The sequence below is a fragment of the Dipodomys spectabilis genome, unplaced genomic scaffold, assembly GCF_019054845.1.
Source record: "Dipodomys spectabilis isolate Male_0828 unplaced genomic scaffold, ASM1905484v1 ptg000073l, whole genome shotgun sequence".
Taxonomy (NCBI): Eukaryota; Metazoa; Chordata; class Mammalia; order Rodentia; family Heteromyidae; genus Dipodomys; species Dipodomys spectabilis.
This window is the reverse complement of record NW_024870750.1, coordinates 4222335-4246966: the sequence shown is the minus strand read 5'-3', so window position 1 is coordinate 4246966 and position 24632 is coordinate 4222335. Positions and strand designations below refer to the sequence as shown.

At 41.6% G+C, this 24632-nt stretch overlaps 1 protein-coding gene across 1 annotated transcript in view; it reads right to left on the bottom strand.

Annotated features, from left to right (window-relative positions):
- Positions 1-24164, bottom strand: part of Daam1 (dishevelled associated activator of morphogenesis 1) — a 168954-nt gene extending 144790 nt beyond the window's left edge. Inside the window, exon 1 of the mRNA XM_042682536.1 lies at positions 24061-24164. The gene's annotated coding sequence lies outside the window, so the exon portion shown is untranslated. The remainder of the gene's footprint in view (positions 1-24060) is intronic.
- Positions 24165-24632: the final 468 nt, after the last annotated feature.

The window sequence follows — 24632 nt, the reverse complement described above, 5'->3', positions numbered from 1 at the left end:
TTGGGACAAGACAAACTCCTAAACACTAAAGAGAGGGCATATAGGGGGTTAAAAAAAAGAAGGGAACTCTTCTGACTTTGGTATGAACTATTGTTTTAAAAGAAAATTAAATTAAAAATAGTGACAATAAGCTTCACATCCTTCAACATCCTCTAAATGAGAGATCATATTCAACCAAAATAAACACTTGTAAATATGTACATCCAGAAACCCTCTGCTCAAGAGGGAAATAAGATTTGAGTCCCTTGGTATTAAAATGTACACAATTTTTCTTCCCATATTAAGTGTGTGCTGTGCTCACAGCTGGAGCTGGTGTCAGTTTACACCCTCCTTTGGGCTGAAGAAGGCAGCATGTAGGACAAAGAGTCTCAGACTGCAAGTCTTGGGACAATCAAGGTCCTCCTCCATGCTAGCTTCAGCTTAATTAATAAGGTAACACACACAATGTGCAGGCACTGAATTTAATCGTGTGTAAGATAACAGGGAGGAGATTATCATTAGGGTTTTTTGGTTTCCTTTTTCTCTCTTTGCTGTGAAATCCTTTATGCAAGTGAGATCTCATGAATCCATGAGCCTGTATAAAGTTGAAAGGGGTGTCAGGGAGGAAAAGGATTCCTTTGAGAGCTCTGCTGGGATCTTGAGACTCCACAGCACCCAGTAGGAAAACATGGATGAGTTCCCTGAAAACAAAAAATTGATTCAACTTTATGGAATTTTAACTGATACCAAGGGGAAAAGAAGACACTGTAGTAAAGAGTAATGACTTCTGGTTTCTATTCTTGAGAGTGAGTAGAGGGAAAGAAATATTAGAAGGAATCCTCACACACATGTGAATGCTTATTTTCCCAAATGCATGTATATCATGTAATTAATAAAATTAGAAATCACTTTTAAATGTTACTGATTTCATGATCACATGGGAATCTGTAATTTACTTTTTGTAATTACGAAAAAAATCACCACACTCTAGAAGACTGGGAAGCTTTGCTAGAAAGAAACAAAATTCCAGTTGAATTAAACAATGGAAGTTGATCTCTTAAAGAATGTTAATGATAGTCTTTTTTTTTTAATTCTGCTATGTCTAATGCCAAACTACTTAGATTCCAGAACTGCTAGCTGTGGCTCAGAATGGGCTTTGAGGACTCTGAGACTATGTCCAGGCTGGATAGGAAAGAATGTCACATTTGATAAGCAGTGCTAGCTAGCATGGGTGTGCATGGAGTAGGAAGCGGGGGAAGGGCCATGTGTCTTAGTAACTGACAGGCCAGGCTATGTCAGACAACCATCTAAAATGTGAGGATCAGTGCAGACCTGAATTTGAACCTCTAGTCTGTCAGTACACTAAAACTCTATAGAGCTTTCTATGCCACATAAGCTGGAATATGTGGTTTGAAACTTTGCCCCTCTAACTTGTATTGTAATATAAAGGCTTTCTGTTGAATACTATTAAAAACAAAATGAAAACAACTCTTACTTTTAAAGAGCTTTATTACTCTAGCATATACTTTGTCAAATATTATTTTTAAGTTTGGGTATTAAATGTTCCTTCAATAGGACAAAACAATGTACATGTATGAACCTCAGTAAACATAAGCCAAATCGCAGCTCCCAATCTTAAAAATGAAAACTTATGAGGTTATGTTTTAGAAACTGGGTTTGAATCCATAAGTCATATATGCTACCTATAATTTTTATAGTAAATGAAGTAATGGAGACTGGTTAAATCAGATATTGTCAAAGAAGAGTTCTATATTTCTTAAACTGAAAAATCTGTAACATAAGTTTATATTACCAATGTAATATAAATTCTCTCTTTCCTGATAATATCTAGATCATTTCATTGTTCCACCTCCTTTTCCTTTCAAATAATTTTACTTCAATCAAAACTACTATATTGGGGCTGGGAAGGAGGCTCAGTGGTAGAGTGCTTCCCTTGAATGCATGAAGCCCTGGGTTCAATTCCTCAGGACCACATAAGCAGAAAAGGCTGGAAGTAGTACTGTGGCTCAAGTGGCAGAGCACTAGCCTTGAGCTGAAATGCTAAGGGACAGCACCCAGGCCCAGAGTTCAGGCCCAACAACGGACAAAACCAAACAACACCAAAAAAAAAAAACTACTATGTTTATCACTAGTGAAAAAAATATTGAATAGTTTTAATCTAGAAGTTTACCAGCTATGGTGGGGAGTGGGTAGGGGCAGAGAATGAATGCTTATACTGTTTATAATCATTATTCCATTTCATTTTAAAGCTATTTCACAAGCTTTTGCCACTGCAAGTCAAGAAAACAGAAAAAACAGAAAGTTAAGACAGACCACTTTGTGGCCTATTTTACATTGATGATGTTTACTCGCAGGAGCGGTTGATGTGATTTTTTTGCACTTAACATTGTTGGAAATTTCACATCTACCATCACTTTACAGAACCTTGTATCCTGGATCTGAATTGCATCTAGGAACTAAGGAATAGCTAGGAAGAAGTATCCATTTTCCCAGGCTAGGAAAAAGATAAATTAATATTTCAGTAGGATGTAGTCATGACTTGCTCCTCAGATCTTTGTCCTCATTCCAGAGAATACTTTGTAGCAACCACTGTGCCACTGGGCCAAACCACATTTCCCAAATAAGTGAACAGGGACCTACCTGTCAATAACTACATTCTAGAGTGTTACAGGATGTATATGTGCATTTTGTTAGTTTTTAAATGGACAGGGACAGGATTTCAAAACAGACTCCCAGAAAAATAAAATTTGAGGAGAACTATAATAAGTGTCCTCCCTTCCCTGTGTGAGCTGGAAACTGCTGTACAACATTCTAATACAGGCATTCCAGAACCACCTAAAATTAGTTTTATTACGCTTAGAAGAGGATCTATTTCTGCTTAAAGTTAAAACAAATCTAAAGCATGCAAGGTAAAAGATATCTCCCTTTCCCCTAATATTGACTTCTGATGCACTAACGTGAAGCTGATCAGACTCAGACAACAGCATTTTATAAAATTAGGTGCCCTACAGAGAATGTTGTAAGCATTTTAGCTAAGCATTTGAGTATCTGTTTTACAACACCATTTATAAACAAAATAGATCAGGGATAACATTTCTTTTATCACATAAGCCACTGCATTATAAACTTTTCCCTCTGTCCTCATAATATTTGGATTATTTCATTGTTCTACCTCCTTGCTCTTCCAAACAAGTTTAGTCTGATGGAAAAACCACATATCATCTCCCAGCTCTCTCTGCCTGCAGGAAAACCTTCCCTGTTAAGAGTCTAACCAACAACAGAAAACCATAAAGAATAAGAAACACTAACACAAACTCCAGGAAATGCAAGCCAGTGATAAAATGACAAGAGCTAGTCTGAAGTTTTCCTGCTAGTCCCAAGTTTTCCTGCAAATAATGAGGCAAGAACAAGTTACGATAACCAATTATGCCAAGTTGCAGCCAGAGAACCTTAATTAGAGGGAAATATGCTAGGTCATTTACCACTTGTACCTAGAGAGACCTCCAAAGTATTCTTCCAGTGGATTTCTTGATTGTTCATTGTATTCGTGAAAAATTGCTAAAGAGCATTGCACACTCAGTTAAAACATTAATATTTAAATAGATACATGGGCAGAAAGATCATTTGAGAAAGGAATACCGATATATGGCCTAAGGAAAAGAGTTCTGCTTGACAAAAATTCTAAATGAAAATTAAAAATAAAATGTGCTAAGCAATTGCCAATTCAATTCCAGGTGAGCAAAAGAAACATTCACTTTAAGCACTGGAGAAGTAAAGAGTCACACAACCCTCTCATAATAAATACTAATAGACGGGACCTTTCCATCATGAATCATAACAGACAGGTCCTTTCTGGAGGACAGTAGCAGCACTTATCCAAAAATATCAAAATTATACACCTTTTAAACCATTTACTTCATTGCTACGACTTTTTTCTGAGAAAATAAAACTTTAAAGAAACAATAAAATAATTGTGATAGAAAACATTAGAAAAATGATTGCCCTGTGCCAAGAATAAAAAAAGAAATAGAGGTCTGGGAATGTGGCTTAGTGGCAGGTGCTTGCCTTGCATGCATGAAGCCCTGGGTACGATTCCTCAGTACCATATAAACAGAGAAAGCTGGAAGTGATGCTGTGACTCAAGTGGTAGAGCACTAGCCTTGAACAAAGAAGCTCAAAGACAGTGCCCAGGCCCTGAGTTCAAGCCCCAGGACTGGCAGAAAGAAAAAAGAAAGAAAAAAAATAGAGCCCTCTAAGAAGTTTAATACAGTCTTTTTGTTTTGTTTTGTCAGTGGTGGGGCCTGAACTCTGAGCCTGGACGTTGTCCCTCAGCTCTTCAGCTCAAGGCTAGAACTCTACCACCTGAGCCACGGCACCACTCCCAGCTTTTTCTGCTTATTTGGTTGCTAAGGATTCAAACCCAGGGCCTCATGCATGCAAGGCAAGCACTCTACCACTGAGCCACCTTCTCAGCCCTAATACAGGTTTTAATAACATTTTCGTGTGATTTTTGTGCTTATGACATTGAATGGAGGGAAGTATTTAAAAAGTGTGGATAACAGGTAATCAAAACCATTCTTAAAACTTCCTAAGATTTTTCTCTATTTCTATGTATTTTCCTATTTCTTCACTTTTTCCCAGTGAGCCCATACTAGTTTTATTACTAAAAAAAAAAAATTAGGTGTTTTAGTTTCAGAACAGCCTTGAAAATTCCCCATGCTAGGCAAAGCAACATTTTTCAGAGAAAGGAATATTGTCAGGAATAAAAAAACAAAGAAAGAACGAGCAACTACTATGTATCCTGTTAAGGGAAATTCAACTGTAATCTAACAGACACTCCAAGGCTTATCTTTGACATTGACTCGTGTGTGTGTGTGTGTGTGTGTGTGTGTGTGTGTGTGTGTGTGTGAGAGAGAGAGAGAGAGACTCTGTGTGTGTGTGACTCTGTGTGTGTGACTCTGTGTGTGTGTGTATGTCCTAAAGCTTAAACTCAGGGCCTGGAAGCTGTCCCAGAGTTTTTCTGCTCAAGGCTACCACTGTTATCACTTGAGACGTGTGTGTGTGTGTGTGTGTGTGTGTGTGTGTGTGTGTGTGTGTGTGTGTGTGTGTGTGTGTGTGTGTGTGTGTGTGTGTGTGTGTGTGTGTGTGTGTGTGTGTGTGTGTGTGTGTGTGTGTGTGTGTGTGTGTGTGTGTGTGTGTGTCATAGTCCTAAAGCTTGAACTCAGGGCCTGGTCTGCTCAAGGCTACCACTGTATCACTTGAGACGTAGCTTTACTTCTAGCTTTTGGTGGTTAATTGGAGACAAAACTCATGAACTTGCCTGCCTCAGCTGGCTTCAAACCAAGAACCTCAGATCTTAGCCTTCTGAGTAACTAGGATTCCAAGTGTAGTCAGCCATATCTGGCAACATTGACTTTTTTGTTTTTAACTAGGCCAGTGGTATTAAAGTGTGTTTAAGAGAGTAGCAGACCTTTTCAGTATGTTTGTGAGTTCAAAGCTAATTCTATAATAACATATTATTCACCATCAACTTTTTGTTGGTGGTGGTGGTGATCGTGGGGCTTGAACTCTGAACCTGGGAGCTGTCCTTGAGCCTCTTTGTGTTCAAAGCTAGCACTCTACCACTTGAGCCACAGTGCCACTTCCAGTTTTCTGGGGGCTAACTGGAGGTAAGACTTTTCTGCCCAGGATGGCTTTGAACCAGGATCCTCAGATCTCCTCAGACTTCTGAGTAGCTAGGATTACAGGTGTGAGCCACCAGCACCCAGTGAAGTCTTCCACTTTTTTTTTTTTTTTTTTTTTGGTCAGTCATGGGGCTTTAACTCTGGGCCTGAGCGCTGTCCCTCAGCTCTTCATCTCATTTGGCTAGCACTCTGACACTGGAGTCACAGCGCCACTTCCGGTTTTCCCATGGATTATTGGAGATAAGAGTTTCAGGGACTTTCCTGTCCAGACTGGCTTTGAACCACAATCCTCAGATTTCAGTAGCTAGGATTACAGGCGTGAGCCACCAGCACCCAGTGAAGTCTTCCACTTTTAAAAGTCAAAAACTATTGGAACTAAGAAGTTTGAGACCCTTCTGAACTAAAACTACTTCACAGCTCTTCAGAGTTAAGAACTGACTTGAGAAAAACACACAGTTAATAGAGTAACTCCTGTCCACAGCAGAGCAAAAAAATTTTGCCTAGTAACAATCCAAATGGTCTCCTTGACTGACAAGGACATTTACTTTCTTGCCATGTAAGACAGTAATCAATTCCTATAAGCCAGCACATTTATTTCAGCATTTCAGATAGGGATAGATGATAGAAGACAAATAGACAGATGTGTCTTATTCTTCAAATCCTCTTGTGAACTGGCCAAACATATTACTTGTTCCCTCATTAATCACTTAATTAAACAAAATTGTAGGCCTGTGCTTTGTAATTTTGGAAATCTCATTTTTAAACTCCTTAAAAAAAACTGTTTTGATGGGAGTGGTACTAGGTTTGAAGCTAGGGTCTTATACTACGCAGACATTTTATCACTCCAGTCCTTGTTGTGCCGGTCATTATTGAAAGTGTCTCACTTCCTATCAATGGACATACCTGGACTATAATCCACCTATTTTTGGCTTCCTTGATGACAGGCACATGTCATCACACCTCGTTTCTTCTCTCAAGATGAGGTCTCTGACTTTTCTGCATGGGCTTGACTTGGAACAGCAATCCTCTTGTTACTACTTTTCCATGAAGCAAGGATGACAGGCTTGTACAACCACAAGTACAAGTACTGGTTACAAAAGGATCTTGCAATATTAACACAGGTTGGCCTTAATAATCCTTCTATTCTCAGTCTCCCAAATAGCTAGGATTATAGGTATAAGCCACTAGTGCCCAGCTGAATTCTTTTATTTTCCCCGTTGTGCCATTACTGGAGCTTGAACTTGGGGCCTCATGATCATACTAGGCTCTTTCACTCATGACTGGTGCTTTACCACTTGAGGCATGTCTCCACTTCCCCAGTTGAATTCTTAAGTGCCAGCTAAGTGGAAATAGAACAGGTTCTGTATAGAAGCCATAACACTGACAAAAATGAAAGAGGACTAATTATATCATTAATCAAATTATGTTTAAAAAATTGTAAGCTAGGGGCTGGGAAGGTGGCTCAGTGGTAGAGCGCTTGCCTTGCATGCCTGACGCCCTGGGTTTGATTCCTCAGCACCACATAAGCAAAAGGAAAAAAACCGGAAATGGCGCTGTGGCACAAGTGGTAGAGCACTAGCCTTGAGCTGAAGAGCTGAGGGACAGCGCCCAGGCCCAGAGTGCAGGCCCCACGACCAGAACCCCCCCCCCCAAAAATGTAAGCTATGCTGAGTCTTATGAATTGAACAAAATAAACACAACTCATCCTCTACTTTCACTCCAAGGTCTATATTCTGTCCAGTATTTATTATTTTCAGCTAAATGCATCTAGAAATAATACAAACTGAGTTGTCAAATTTCAAGAAATGAGACGAGCTCTGACACTCCTGGATTTACATTGAGCCCTTTATAAATTGAGAAGACTAAGTTGAAAGGCATCTAATACACTGCACCTACCAAGCACCATAGCTGAGCACACACAACAATGTAGAGGGTCCTGGGCTTCCTCTTGTGATGGTGAGGCTGCTTGGGGAACAAGGGTTCACTTTCTGCTCAGCACTGCCACAGAGTATCAAACTATGCATCACTAGCCTAGGAAAAGGTCCAAAAAAACTAAATCAAACCATAGTTAAATTAGGATTGTTCTCATTGGTTTTTCTTTTAAAAAAAAAATCATTTTCCCTCCTCTAAGCAGTATGATCTAATGATGTAGTTAGCAACTTGTATACTAATCTTCTCTCCTATTTATTTCAGCTATTTATTGGAGTAAGAGTGAAATAAGTGTTGGTATCTTGTTTTATGGATAAAGTATTTGCACTGCAAAAATGAAGTGCATTATCCAAATATATAAATATTATATGTCTATTATATGTCACATTATATTGAAAGAGTCTGGGGGTAGGGAAATCTCTTCAGGTTCTCCTTTTTTTTTTTTTTTTTGGTCGGTCATGGGGCTTGAACTTTGGGCATGGGTGCTACCCCTAGGCTCTGCAGCTCAATGAGAGCGCTCTACCAAGTAAGCCACAGTGCCTCTTCTGGTTTTCTAGTGGTTTATTGGAGGTAAGAGTCTCATAGAGTTTCTTGCCCGGGCTGGCTTTGAACCATGACCCTGAGATCTCAGCCTCCTGAGTAGCTAGGATTATAGGCGTGAGCCACCGGGGCCCGGCTACGTTCTCCATCTTTATATAGTGTAGAACACATTTAAAATCAAGTCTCTTGTGGATTGCCAGTGACTCATGCCTATATTCCTAGCTACTTAGGAGGCTGAGATCTAAGGATTATGGTTCCAAACCAGCCTGGGCAAAAAAAAGGAAGTAGAGCTGGGGCTCAAGTGGCAGAACACCAGTCTTAAGTGAAAAAAGTTAAGGGACCGTGCCAAAACCCTGAGTTCAGGCTCTCAGTTTAAGGCCCAGAACACATGCATACATACACACAAAACCAAGTCTTTCTCCTCATATCTCTCAAGTTAGGCCTTGCATACAGGCACCCACACTCTTGAGGGTGTTCTGCAAACTCAGACACTCAGGCACTGCCAAATTAGATTCATCTAAAGGATGTTTTTGAGTTACTGATTACATTTTTTTTGTAGGTTGTGGGGCTTGAACTCAGGGCCTAGGCACTGTTCCTGAGCCTCTTTGTGCTCATGGCTAGCGGTCAACCACTTGAGCCACAGCACCATTTCCCATTTTTGAGTGGTTAGTTGAAGATAAGAGTCTCATGGGAACTTTTCTGCCCAGGCTGGCTTCAAACTGTGATCCTCTGATCTCAGCCTCCTAAGTAGCTAAGATTATAGGCCTGAGCCATCAGGCCAAGCTACTGATTACATTTTTATATATTTTATGATAATATAAACATTTTCTAAAGTCTACAATGTTTCATTAGAAACCCAGCTTTTAAATATTCCTAATTATCTGTACAACACTGTTTATATAGGAAGCAAAATTATGTAACTTTTCTAAGACAGAGTTCTTTCAGCAAGCTGCTTAGAGCCAAATCTAGCACCCTGTGGTTACCAACTGTCATACCCATCTGTATACAGATGGTCTAGGGCACTTCTGCCCTGCCAGGGCAGAGTTAAACAGGTGCCAAGGACAGCATAGCCAGAAAGCCTAAAATATTTACTAGCTGGTCCTATACAGAAGAAGTTTCCATCCTCCACTCTAAGTTATTATGCCTCCCTTATTGCAAGCCAGAGTTAGCTTTTCTTCCAAAGATGAAATTTAACTACTCTCTTCTTCCAACAATTAAGTTATTCTCTGAAAACTACACGAGTACTTTTAAAAATAGAATACTCTTATGCTGAGGATTTAGATTATCTATCATGTCCTTTGAGGACAAAGAGCGTATCTTTGGAAAGCCTAAAAATGCAAAATAACTAGTAAAGTCCCATTCAATTTTAGAAGTCTGATTACTGGGGCTGGGAAGGTGGCTCAGGTGGTAGAGCACTTGCCTTGCATGCATGAGGCCTTGGGTTCGATTCCTCAGCACCACATAAGCAGAAAAAGCTGGAAGTGGCGCTGTGGTAGAGCACTAGCCTTGAGCTGAAGAGCTGAGGGACAGTACTGACCAAAAAAAGAAGTCTGGGGCTAGGAAGTTGGCTCAATGGTAGAGCGCTTGCCTTGCATGCCTGAGGCCCTGGGTTTGATTCCTCAGCACCACATAAGCAAAAAGAAAAAAGCCGGAAGTGGCACTGTGGCTCAAGTGGTAGAATGCTAGCCTTGAGCTGAAGAGCTGAGGGACAGCGCCCAGGCCCAGAGTTCAGGCCCCATGACCGGACCCAAAAAGAAGAAGTCTGATTATTTTCCAAAACTCAAAACTGGAGTACATTCTATATTTGTCTCTACAAGCATTGTCTCAGATTTCGTACTCAGAATTTAAAGAGAATAAATGGCAGAAAACATAAAAAAAAAAAAAAAAAAAAAAAACCTGGAGTACATGTCTGCTTTACAGTTTTTTCAGCCAGGAGCCAGTAGCTCATGCCTGTAATGCTATGATGCTGAGATCTGAAGATGATAGTTCCAAGTCAGCTCCAGCAAGAAACACTTGGAGACTCTTATCTCCAATTAACCTGCAAAAAGCTAGAACTGGTAGAGCACTAACTTTGAATGAAAAAGCGAAGTGTGCCAAGTTCAAACCTAGAACGGACACAAAAAGAAAAAGAAAAAAAATTTTCAAGGACGGAAAATCTATTCAACAAAAACACATAGTTCAAAGATCTGAGCAAATCTAAATCTGTATGTATGCATTTATTTATTATTTTGTGTGCTGGAGAAAACAGTCAAAATGAAGTGTGAATGTGGGCATGGAATGTGAGTGGCCTCTAAAAGCCAAAAGCAGTCCTTAGCCTACCTAGAAAGGTCTTTGGCTCTTTATCTCAAGGAAGTAAATTGCCAACAACCAGTGAGTTGTAGCAGTTCCTGAGGCCCCACATGAGAACAGCAGCTTTGTGCTTAGATTTTGTATTTTAGCTGATAAGAGACTGAGCAGAGAATTCACCCAGAATATCCAGACTTCTGATGGACTGAGTTTGTGGTAAGTTACCATGCAGCAATAAAACCAAATATGCTTAGATAACATCTTTAAATTACACTACATATATTAAGACCTATTTTTTTTTTGCACATAGGTATCTAATCCCACTGGCACCAAATAAGTACTTACACACTCAGCAATGTAACTTTTAAAGCAGTGTTTTGCAAAGGATCCTGAATCCAAATGTGAGAAACTTTTAGCTACATAATGTTTAGAATGAAATATTTCTTATCCAACACACACAGCTTTACAGGAAAGAGTTCATACTTGAATGCTTTTTATAGAGTAAAGGTTTCTGTAGCACAAAAACCCTGGAAAATAATCAAATGGAACAAGTTTAGAGCAAATAGTGACTAAGCCAACTGCATCACCAATATTGCAGTATATCATAATATTAAGTTTAAAGGAAAAGGCTTTTAGACTCTAGTATCCTAGCTCATGATTAGAAGATATAAGAAAAATATGGCCAGGTCTCACAACAAAAATTTCTTTTTTCATGCCAGTACTGGCTCTTGAACTCAAGGCCTGGGCACTGTCCCCTAGCTTGTTCACTCAAAACTGGCACGCTACCATTTGTGACACAGCTCCACTCCCAGCTTTCTGGTGGTTAACTGGAGATAATAGTCTCACAAACTTTCCTAGCATGGCTGGCTTCAAATTACAATCCTCAGATCTCAGCCTCCTGGGTAGCTAAGATTACAGGGGTGAGTCATGAGCACCTGGCCACAAAATTTCTTCATAACCAATTCTCTATATTTCAGGTAATATTTTTTAAATGACAACTATTTTTTGTCCATGTTCTGTATCTGCTTAGGGGAAAATAAAGCTGTATGTAAAATAACTAATGAGAAAATAATCTCTCGGGCCTAAAAGAATCTCTTTCTGAAGTTCTACTCAACCTGATTATTTTTAGCCTTTCTAAAAATAACTTTAAGATTATATTATATAAATGTATTCATATGAACAGTATATAACTTATAAAGTATTACGCCTATAACCAGAACATTTTCATCAGCCCTCTTCCCCCCAAGAATCTTCATATTCCATCTTTTTTCTCTGGGTACTAACAATTGAACCAGGGATTTGAACATTCTCAACAAGTACTTTCTATATAACTTGATCTATCATTGTAGCCCTTATTCTTTTTTTTCCTTTCCTTTTCCTTTGTTTCTGAGACAGGGTCTTGCTACTCTCTTTGCCTAGGCCAACCTCAAACTTTTGATCCTCCTGTGTCTACTTCCTGATTAGCTAAGATTATAGGAGTGCTCACTATTTTCCACTTATTTTGTCTTTTTTAACTGTCATTTTCTTTTCCTTCAGTAACATGGCAGATTAACAAATTTCTTGAAACTTGTTTCTAAAACCTTGGCCATCCAAGACTGAAAAGTAGCAGTTAAAGAACAAAAGAAGAAGGAAAATAAAAAGAACTAAGGGTAGACAATTTAACCATAACCATAATACTGAAGAAAAAAACTGATTAGGGGATATATATTGTCTTCTACAACTGTAGAAGCTGTAAAAACTCCTTTGTAAAAATGGAGATGCTCCAAAAAAGCAAAACATGAAACCACTTGCAGTAGAAGTGGAAAGCCTTTCATTGAGGAGACGCCTTTCTATTACACAAATAATCTGCTTATTTCAGATGCCAAAGAAGGATGATCTGAGCTTGACTAAGTAGAATAAGACATCTGTACTCCCAAGGAAAAAGAGGGAAATGATGTTTTATGTTCTCTAAGTAGATAAAACAGTATTCTGAAATGTCCGCACTCAAAAAAAGCAAAAATGTTCTTACATGGCAAATGAACAAATGAATGACATTTAGTGTGTTGCTTCCATGCACTACAGTATATTCCACAAATTACTCTGTGTATTTTTCCTAAAAAAACAGTCACTTCATTGCTTCTGCTATGCTTGCTAAAAATTTGAGCTTGACGTTCTAGCTATCTTGGGCCAAGCATGGTGGCCACCACCATGATACTAAGGAGGCAGAGGCAGGAGAACTGTGGTCTGAAGTGGGCTCGGGCAAAAGCATGACACTATCTCAAAAACAAACTATGACTGGGTGCATGGCTCAAGTGGTAGAACACCAGGCTAGCAAACACAAGGCTCTGAGTTCAATCTCTAGTACCACCAGAGAGAAAAGGAGAAGGGAGAAAAAAGAAGAGGGGGATGGAAGGGGAGAAGAAGGGAAGGAAGGAGAGGGAAAGAAGTGGCAAAAGGGCTAGCAAGCACGAAGATCAGTGTCCAGTACTACCCAAATAAGTAAGGCATTTTATTCATTCTCCTCTTTGGGTTTTCACTACTCTGTGCCAAAATCAAGGTTCTCTGTGGAAATATGTGGCACTAGTGGCACCTGGCACAGACCCTGGAAGCAAACAGCAAACAAACCCATTCTACCTTTACAAACCCAAGGCAAATCTGACAGGAAGCTCACAGAGTGAGAGTTAGCTGTGCAATGACCTACATCCTTTTCTGCAAAAAGACTGAGACTCTTCCCCTTGCTTTGTATCCCAAGGAAGATTGCAGCATTGAGAATTTGGGATTGGGTAATTCTCTAGCTTTTTCTTTGAAATTACAGGTTAAAATGTACTTGAATTCTTCCTAGGGAGGCATCTTCTGGAAAGAGTAACCTAGAGGTTTTCCAGTTAAACCAGTCAAAACATCGTAAAACTTCAAGCTGATTGGAAATACTGGGTCCAGTGGATCGGTATACACTATCTTATATCTAAAAGATCCTTTCACAAGTTCAAAATTCAAAAATAAACAAATATTCACACAAAATTGGGGAAAGAAAACAAAAGTGAACATTTACAACTATATCCAAGATCTTTTAGTCTTCCTATAATTTCAGACTTCTGAAATGTCAGAATCACATTGGAGGAGGGGTGAGAATTTTCATGAGGCCCCAGCATACCAAATCAGCATCCCTAGGCACTTTTTTCTTAAATCTAGCGTAGAAAATCCTGATATCCATCCAGGATAGGAAACCAAAAGAGCAGATAGAGCAGCCAGAGAAAGGTAGTAGAACCCCTCAAGGCCCCATTTCTAAGAAATTTTGGGTTATATTTTAACTGAAGCTGATTCCCAAAGCACTGTCTTTCCACTAGTTGTTTCAGAGAAATAAAGAACTTGGATAGGTTAATTAAAACCTTAAAACATGTTCACTAGGTATACTGATGAATAAGTAAGTTTGATTATTGCCAAAGCTCAAGTTTTACTGGCAAGTTTAAAAGACATTTTTGTTTGGAAAAGGAAAAAATTAAAATGGAACATCACGCTGTTAATCCTTTTCAGAGCTCTTCCCACAGTGCAGATCTGAGATAAGCTGTCATTTTGAAAGCATATTGCTTTTTTTTTTTTTTTTTAAAGCATTTGGGCCTTTGGCAATAATGACAAAGTTGGTCTTTCCTTTCCCTGAAGCCTCAGCCTCCTTGCCCAGAGATAACATTACTGACCTACCAACCCAGACCAGGGGCTTCAAAGCTGTTTACCCACTAGCTCTGGTGGGCTTACCCCAACACAGCATCAGTGTCTCACACAGTCCCCTGTTGTGACCAAGGACATGTCCTTAAAATGTGGCTGGCCTCCCAGGCTGCAGTCATGGAAGAATGAAGAAGTGACCCCAAAGGGTCTAATCCACTGACCTTTACTTTGCTCTAACCAACTGCCCAAATAAATAAAAACAGCAGGGTAGTTCAGTTTCCCAAATGAAATCCAATTTACCCCTAGATATGCAAGCCTGGTTTAATGTTTAAAGTTCTCAGGCCATCTAAAATCTGTCACCTGGCTCTCAACCAGGGCAACACGGCCCCCAGGGAACATTTGGCAAAGTCCGGTGGAGTTTGGGGGTTGCTACAAGGGGAGTGAAACCCCGGAGGCTGCTAACCATCCTACAGTTCACAACATAGCCCCACACAACAGAATTATCTGCTCCCAAATTTCGATCGTGCTGAGGTTGAGAAACCCAGGATTAGAACAAGAATGGGTCAGGTTGCCAGTGCCCTGCTAGGTAAACCTTTGCAGAGATTTGCATTCTATTTAATTTGGTTTAAAATAAGAATATGCACTCAATGCCTTCAAAGACCAAAAAAGTAAAGCCCTAATCACACAAACTAAGTGGCTGTGCTTGTGGCACAGGGTGTGGTGAGATCTGTGACAAATCAGTATAAATGCTCACTAAAACCATTCTATTTAAAATAAAAATAACAGTATTCCGGCCAAACAAAACATGTCTGGGCTACATGCAGCATGTGGTGATCACTACTAGTGATGAAATGCTAAAAAGTTTACAAGTTTAAACAGAATGGAATAACCACCAGAAGACACTGACTAGCTCCATCTAAGACCAGGGTTTAGGGTCCATTGTAGCAGAAGCCAAGTCTGGAAAACCTGAATGGGAAAAACAGTTTCCACCACTGATCTCCATTTAGATAAAACCAATGGATCAACACTACACAAGGTCATGTGTGTAGGTTATTTCACTATTTGAAGGTGACGCTACTCTCTTAAATTTTTTGCTTTTACTCAGAAGATGTCTTATAATATGTATACTTACTTTGCTTTGGAGGTAAGCAAAAAAGAACCCAGGAAGTTAAAAGGAATCACCACAATTACCCAAATCTAAACCTAAAATTAACTGCCTTGTTTGGTTTGTTTTTCCCTGTATACCGGCCCCACAGGTAACAAGATTCCATTGAAGATATCAAACTTACACTGTTAAACTCTTTCCCAATCATGAGTGGCAGAATATCTACTTAGTTCTGGCATTCAATCCCCAGCTGACAAAGGAAAAAGAAATCTCCTTCCCACCCAACATTAGCATGGAAGGAAGGTTAAATATCCCAGCCCTCATATCAGATCAGGCTATAGACAAGAAAGCCAAATCAGCAAATGGAAACGTAAGAAGGAGGAAATCCCGATTTGAGTATTCCTGTGTGTATGCATGCTTTCTGTAGGAGGAATTTTTGGCCTGAAGAGACAGTATAAACAAAGGCAATCCTGAGGGAAACAAATGATAAGATAAATGAAACCCAATAACTACCTCGGTCTTCCCTTCCACATACTTCAACTTCTTGCATACAAAAAATATCCTGAACCAGGGAGAAATAATACATGAGGTACAACCTCTCTGCTAGCACTCAGTTACTTACCCTGTTCTAAGTCAAAATGTTAAGGGGAGAAGTCCTTCTTTCCAAGGTCAGTGGTGGTGGCTCCTCGAATCCAGAACCTGGTTGATGTGGCAACTAAAGACAGTCAGGGTGATCTGCCCCCAGGAAGGCCCTGAGAACATAACTAGCAAACTGCAGCCCAGGAAGCATAATGGGCTTAGGTATGGATAAAAGGTCATTTCAATCACAACATGAGAAGAAACTGAGTCAAATGCAAATTTATTTATATGTGGTTTTCTTTCATTTTTAAGCAACCCTTTAAGGAGAAACTATCATAGGCAAAGCAGTTTCTTACCACTGTTCCTAGAACTTATGGAGTTAGAAGTTGTACTCACTCATAGATGCTCAAGGCCTAAATGGGTCCTAAGAGTTTTTCTAGTGCAACTGAGGCACTATTCCTGATTGCAAAAATACGAAAATAAAAAGCAAGCTTGTTCATTTAAACCTCTGAAAACACTGTCGTCAGTCTCAGTCACTGGCTTAAGTTTCAAGCATTAATCTGTTCTTTACCCTTTTGACACTTAGTTCAAATTACTACTGGTCCTGAGCAATGGAAGGTGGAGGTGAAGAATCTAATGCAAACTTGATTGCCACACAAATGGGACTGGGGAAAAATAGAAATGTTTTGTGGTTTCTTTTATCACCATCATCCAAATTAAATACAGTAAAGGCATAGTAATATTGGATTAACTATAATGGCATTTTTGCAACTTTAAAATGCAAAAAACATAAATGGTTTTATAAACTAACTAAATGATTGCCTGGAATAGAAGTATACAGCATTTTCTGTATCTACAGTTTCACCAGCCTTTAAGAGTAGAGAATTCAAGAAGATCCTTCAAGTGGTTTAAGTTACTTACTTCCTTTCCTTTAGTTCCTTACAAAAAGCTTTGTAATAAATTCTGAGGACTTGGAAGGAGACCTAATCTAACTTTTCTGTTACAGGACATCAGGTTGTAACTTAACCCACGTCAAGACATTTCATCTCAAGGAAAAAAAAAATACATTTAAGCCAAGGTACAAATGAACAATCTATCTCATTTGGTAAATAACACTGATCACCATTCCCCTCAGGTGAAAAATCTGAGCTTTATGGGAAAGTAAAGCCAAAATATTCAGCTATTCCTCCAAGAAAGAAGAAAGATGAAGACTATGGGCATTGGAAAAGTTTTAGAAAGCTGTCCCTCGTTCTGACCCAGTCTTTGAAATAGGACAGATATCAGAGGCATGTAATTCCTTGGCCATCCACTAGCAAAGCCTTGCCTCTAGTTTATAGGGTCTGGAGAAACTAAGACACTTAGTGGTTCACTTATGACACTCTTATTCCCCCACCTGTAATTGTTATGCAGAACCGACATATCCACAATGTACTATCTAGTCCTTTTTTGAAAGCCAAAAATATGATGATCTTGGTAACTGATTGTTACATACATACATACATATACATTACATACACATAAATCTAAGCTTAAAAATGCAATTTGTGACTCCAAAACAAAGTGAAGCTATCCTGGGTGCTTCACCTGGTTTGTAAGTTACTAATAAGCCAATCCTAACAAATCAGCCAGAATATAAGAGCCTGTCTCAAAAAAAAAAAAAAAAAAAGGATGGCCATCTGTATTACCCTAACAATGCCCAAAGCTATAATCTAGGCTACCTAGTTTTATGAGTCTAAATTCAAAAAGTCTATCAAAGCTGGGCAATGTTTGCCAGCTGCACTGCGGGTATTTTCTTCAGAAATGAAAAGAACAAAGACCAGTTTAATAGGTGACCCTAATTGTGTTCCTGGCAGAAATACACGAAACTTTAAACTCCAATCCTAGTGCAATTTATAGAACAGAATGAGTTCAGGTTATTGCTAAAGGTGAATGACATACTTAGGAAGTATAACATGAATGGGGGGGGAGGACTTCTGAAATCAATATCTGTAGAATGAATATTAGGTCTGAGTAGCCTAATGACTAACAAGCTTTTTAGTTACATTTTCCCTTCCTAATAATATGCCATTAAGGCACAGATTTCTTATTATATCCCTAATTTAGCCAGTGTCTGTTTTACCCAACTGTCTTCACCAAATATTGTCAAAGTGGCACAATATTCAATGTTGTGCCAAAGGAAAGGATTTATTGTAAGTCAGGAAATCACACCAACAACACTGGAAATTGACCTTGCTTCCCTAGTTTTCCACCTTTAATTCACAATGGTAGCCATGGGTTAAAAAGAATTATAATTGCTTATCTGACACCAAATGTGCTGCACTGTAATAATGAAAGTTTCTCTTTTGAGGCAGAAAGGTAGAAAAGGTCATTTTAATATCTAAAGACATCCAGGTTCAGATTACATTCTTATTGCTCAATTTTTATTAATTTCTTTCCTAAAGAACTTTTACAATTTACGTGAAAAGGAAGAAAAAGAGGTATTGTAGGTCCTTAACAAGTATACAGGCTTCTGTACACACAGGAGGCAACCTAATAAAAAAGGAGCTCAACAAATACAGTCCATAGCAGGACAGACTTAGAGATGAAATATAAGGGCATGTCCTTTTTCAAATAGATTGGATAATATCTTTCACACCACAAAAAGAAGAGAGTTCAAAAGTTTCATCACTCAAAAACAACATTTCTAATCACATATAATATTTTTCTTCCAGAAAAGCAGATTCTTAAGAACTCATTAAGAGGCAATTTTATGGGGCTGGGAAGGTGGCTCAGTGGTAGAGCACTTGCCTTGCATGCATGAGGCCCTGGTTTCGATTCCTCAGCACCACATAAGCAGGAAAAAAAAAAGCCAGAAGTGGCGCTGGGGCTCAAGTGGTAGAGAACTAGCCTTGAGCTGAAGAGCTGAGGGACAGTGCCCAGGCCCAGAGTTCAGGCCCTCAACCAGACCCCCCCCCCCCAAAAAAAGAGGCAATTTTACTTTCAATCAACCCAACACATAATGAACCAGCACTGCCTCAGAATTCAGAGATGCAAAGGAAGGAGTGGGTCCCCCAAGACAAAATGAATAGGAAAAAAATAACACACAGGAGAACTGAAGGCCACGCAAAAGAGTGGTGTGGACAGACCCAGACTACCTGGATCCCTTAACTCCTCTGGTACTTACAGACTGAGTGATCTCAGACTCTCCTATTCATCCATTTCTGTAAAATGGTGATAATATGTGGCCCCCATAGTTGTGTAAGGAATCAATGACGTAGCCCAATGAGATAAGCACTTTACATATGCTATTAAAACCACATTAACTCCCCTTGGTCCTGTGGTTGGGGAAGAGCTCTAAGGAGGAAGTTAGGTGAAAACTGAGGGATAAAGCAGGAAAGTCTTTCTGGACACTCCAGCATCTTAGCTGGATCTGAAAGCACAAGAATTTACAGTCAGGACTGCTGTAGTGCAGATTCCAGATGAGGGGAGCCACTGCAATAGGAAGTCAGAGAGCGGCAAAAGCCAGCTTAACTATCAGTGAGGAAACTAAGCTTCCCCAGAGCGGAGGGTGAATTTACTTACCCCAGATTAACTGGGTTTGGAGGGTTGGGAGGTTTCTGGACACATGCTGCTACGTTCCTGTCATCAAGTCATTTCTAGACACTAAATTCAAACTCTGAAATCAGCTCTGATCTTTTCTCCTGGAATAGTGGAAAAGACACCCAAACAATTCTTACAGGAAGACTCTGCTGGAATAGGTCACCAAAATCAACTTGCTTCTTATCTTCACCTTCCATTTCAGTGGGGTACTAATAAGGTGGTCCCTCAGGTGCAATGGCATACTAATGAAGTGGTCACTCTGAGAGAAGGTGCGTGATAAAACACATCCATCCTTCAATTTCTGTCTCTATCAGCAGCCTGGGCCATGGTAAGTAACACAACCTCCATGAAAGACTGTGCACTTGCTAAGTAAACATAACTTCATAACAGCCTGCTTCAGCATGCTCTGCCAATCAGACTTACTCCCATCCACACACCACAACATGTTCTTAAATAGTACCTGTGCAATCAGCCTCTAAACTTCTGAGCTGTCAGAGAAACCACTAAAAACAGATGTATTTGATATAGATTTTAACCTAAAAGGTTTCTTCCATTACCAAGTAAGAAATTGTTAATACCAGAGTAAGTGACAATAGTTTACATTGTTCATTAAAAGAGGAAAAATCGTTTTCATTTTTTCTGAAATCTCCGATAAAGAAGACAAGTTTGCTAACCAAAGTTGGTACAGTTGCTTTACTTCCTAATTGTTTTGTTGTGTCTGTATGTATGGGTGCACATGCACACACATATGAATCTGGCCTTGCACATTATCATTTAGATTTTTCACTCGGGACTAATGAGTGCTCTGCCACTTGAGCAACAGCTCCTCTTCCTGCATTTTTGCTGCATAACTTGAGAAAAGTGTCTCATGGACATTCCTGTCCCAGATGGCTTCACTTCAAACCTTCAAACCCTCAACATTCAGCCTCTCAAGTAGCTAGGATTACAGGCATGAGCTACAAGCACCAGTCTGTGTTAACTGCACTTTGGACTTAAACACTTGAAAACAACAGAGCACACCTAAAAACCAGGGACAGCCCCACAGCAGTGACAAGCTCCACTGATTCTTTCCTGAGCCAAATACTTACTGCCTCAGTAGTACCAAACTTTGTTAGAAAAGCTTATTTCCTTTATCCAACAGCTGTAACTTTTAAGAGTTTTCACACAAGAACTCAAGATTCTCAAGCCAAATCTATAACCAAAATACACAGATGAAACACTTTCAGTCTTCACCATCTTGTTTGTAAACATGGTATTTGTTCTAAGAACCACAGTACAAACTAAAAGCAGCCTTTTAAACAAAAGTAGCTCAAATAAAACCACACACAGACACTCATTCTTAACACCCAGAACTATTCAAAGAAAGCCAGGATTCAAATTCCACCAAAGGATGTGATCTACCACAGCCCTTCACTGTGACACTTCCCACTAATTTACACTTTTGAAACCTCACAGAAACTGCTGGATGGTAACAAGATGTTACGAATATTAGACAAATGTTCCTCCCTCCTATCAGCTAGACTGGAACAACTGATCCTGTTGATAGAATAACTGCCTCACTTGAGAGAACTATTCTGATGCCAATGGTGGCCTGGTAAAAAGCCTTAGTATTATCCCCAGTCTCCTGTCATACACCTTTTAGGAAAGGTAATCTGGTTTGGTGTAGTAAGTTAAAACCAAATAAAATAATAATAATAGTAATAGTAATAATAATAATAAGTCTATGTGGGTGGGTGTATTCCAAAAGTAAATAACTATTAACTCATTTCAAACACCTGCAAGACCTTTGAGTATTGGCTTATGACAAGAGTGAAAACACCTGGCAGAAAACCTGTAAGGGGGGAGAATATTAAAAAAATAACTATCAGAGAAAAGAATATAGACCTTGGGCATTCGTTCAGTTCTATACTTAGTACCTATTAAACAATTAAAGTCCCTCCAAATGGACAAACACTACCCTAAATGCTGCAAAACAGAAAACACAAAATAAAGACTCTGCCCTCAAAGAGTTTATAATCTAGTAGGGAATACAAGTGAACATTTTTCCCTTGATGATCAGTTCTAGGACAAAAATTAAAAGTAAGAGACAATTTCTGGCCTTACTTCCTCATAGGGACACAATCACCTACTTAGGATGATGAGGTCAGTCACCTGGTACACAGCATTTCCCAAGCATTTGAATGTATATGCACATGAATGTATATGCAATACACAGACAGACACATGCACACACTCCCTATGTGAAATAATGTACCTGATAAAATGCAAGGAAAGAAACAAGCTACAAATTCATCAAGACTCTCCAAATCCCCAAACCCCCCAAAATTTGAAGACTAAAATATATTTAGAGAGTGGCCTAACAGTAGTAGCAATATAAAGTCTGAGCCAGTAGCGTCAATAGTAATACAACTGCCTGGCCCACTTTGACAAGAACCAAGCTATATTGTGATACAAGGGACCCTCAGAAATAATAGCACAATGTTACAATGTCAGAAAGCTCAGAACTCTCTGTTTAAGCCTTCATCCCTCGATTACTTTGGGGAGAATAGGAGGACAATGAGGCACAACATTTTATACCTACCATCAACTTTAGCTCTCTATGCCCCCCTCCCCATGTTACCAACGAGCCAGAGGTCCCAAAGGTAGAACAGGTTAACCTCGGAGCAGTATAGCTAGTAATTACAGAGCCAGAGTAGGACCAAGGCTCCTCCTAGTCCTGGTCATGTGTGTTTTACTCATAAGGAGTGGATCGTTCAGATGTTATGAAACCCACAAAGGATAGCAGTAACTTCCAAAAATTCAGGTATAGATTCTCCTCCTACTGCCACCCCTTCCAAGTAAAAGCACATAGGGCAAATTGGGAATCTTTGCTGGTGTCCAGGGAGCTCACTTTATGCGGTCTACTGCGAGTGTCATTTTAAGAAAGCAGACTACAACACTACTAAGTTACTAGGTTACGGGGGGGGGGGGGGGGGGGGGGGGAGGATGCACGGAGCCTGAAAGCGGAAAGAAGCTGTTTTGAATTGTAACTTTCGGGAGTTTGCCTCAGGAAAAAAAAAAACGCTCCGCTTTCGAAAGGGAGGTGGAGAGATGAGGTATTGGCAAAGTGAGAGTGAGAATGATCCAAGAACGGGGTCCAAGCTATTTACAAGAGAATGGGGAGCAGGAGGCTGGGGCTGGGAAAGGGGTGAGGTGGGGAGAGCAGCTGGGCCGAGGGCGAACGTTTGACCACACCTACCGGCCACGCCCTCCCAGCTGCCCGCAGAGCCACGACGAATCGAAACAGCAGTGAGAACAGTTCAGATTCCGGAGGCAGCAGTCGCCATGGCAACCGGATTCGTCTTGCAGGCAAACTCTGCTTTCCATTCACTGGGTCGTGCTCAATCTCCAGGCACTACCAGTTCAATGAGAGCAAAACGGTCACGGGTGGCATTTGCTCTCCGTGTTCTCTCTGAGGTTGCCGTGGGGGAGGGGAAACGGAGCCCGGGAATCCACTCCTAAGCGCGCTAAACCACTTCGCGGGGAGGGGGTCGGGGTGGGGGGAGGGGGAGGAGGGGAGGACGGTGGGGTGGGTGTGAGGAACAGAACACCCCCCCCAAAAAAAACCCAAGCTGTGAGCAACTTGAGACCTTAACAGGGGTGGGTGAATGAGTGAGTAAACGAACGAAGGAAGGTCCTAGAAAAAAAAAAAAAAAAGGAAATGAAAATCTTGGGGACTTTAAAAGAGTGGTCACCAAGCCCGGCCTCGCGCACGTCTCCAGGCAGAGGGCTAGCCGATCGCGCACAGTAGTAGGCTTTTGGCACCAGCTGGGTCAACCCGATTATCCAGCCCGCCTGGCCCCACAGAGAACCTTATCATTAGATTATCCGACATGCCCACCCTACCCCACCCCCCTCTTTAGGGGCAACCAACCGGGCGGGTGCTTCGCCCCAGCCCAGATGCCCTTTGGCGAGCGAACCCCGGCGTACAGGAAAGACGGCGATGCGTCCGTCCTCCGGAGAAGGACGCGGGCAGGAGCGCAGCCTCCCCGGGCCGCTGCCCGCCCGTCTACCTCGCTCCCTCCGCAAGGCCCGAGGTTCCCCCTTCCCTCGAGAAACCTTACGCTCAGGCTCTGCCTGAATTACTGCCACTCCCTCCCTTCCGAGTGGGGCGTGCAGCGAGGGTGTCAGGGATGGCGGGGCTCCGCTCCACCGGGGACACGCGTCCCTCCTTCCCCGTCGCTGCCTCCGGGTCCTGCCTCTCGGCGCCACCGGTCCAGGAGGAGCTCCCGCCCGCAAGTGGCAGAGCTCACAGCCCCTCGCCGAGGTTACGATCCCCGGGAGCCTCCGACCGAGGGAGACCGCCGCCGCGAGCCGGGCGGCGAGGGGTCCCGGGCCCGCGCCCCCCGCGGTCCCCGCGCCTCGGGAAGAAAGGAGGGAGGGACCCGGGTTCTCCGAGGCGGCTTCCTCGGGGATTCCCTCGTTGGCTGCCGCGCTGCAGCCATTTTCCAAACCCTAGTTTGGCAGCTGGGAGCTGTCTCGGTGCCGTTCCCATCCAGACCCAACCTGAAGGACGAGTTTCGTATTTACCTACTGGCCCCGGAGCTCCGGGGAAGGCAGAGGGAGGGCGCGCCGCGAATCCCGAGCCGGGCCCGGGAAGGAGCACGCCCACCCCCGCGCCACCGCGCGGTGCCACCTAATGAATGAGCGTGGCGGGCAAGAACGGCGAGTCCCCCTTACCTGAGCAGCCCCTGCATGCTGGAAAGGCGGCTCTGGGCTCCGGGTACAATGGGATCCGGTTAAACAGTTTCCTTCGCAGCCGCTCGTAGGTTACCAACTCGCAGGTGACATCACCCTCTCCTCGCCTGATAGGATACAATGCGGCGCCCACTGCGCATGGACTCCCCGGCCCGGCCCAGAGACTTCTGGGAGTTGTATGCCTAATCCCACCGGAGAAGGCTCACATAGCCTTGCTACCTGACTTCATGTGAACTACGTTTCCCGACATCACCGTCTTCCTCTCTGTCCCCGCCCTCTGGTCCCGCCCCCGATGGGACCCGCCCTCTTGTCTTGCAGGGCCAGTGGTGGTGGTTCCGAAGCTGGGCTGCGGACAGCACCAGCCGGAGGGAGGGGCGCCCTGCGGTCGTGCCCTCCGACTTGACCTTTATCCCCCGCCAGGAGAGCGGGCTCCTAGGTCTTCGGGGAGTCCCGGGCTCTAGCGCACTGTCTAGGCATTTCTGCCCAATCCTACTCTCTTGGTCCCAGCTGGAAAGGATCGATTAAGCTTTTCTCTGCCTTGCCTCTGCAAAGCA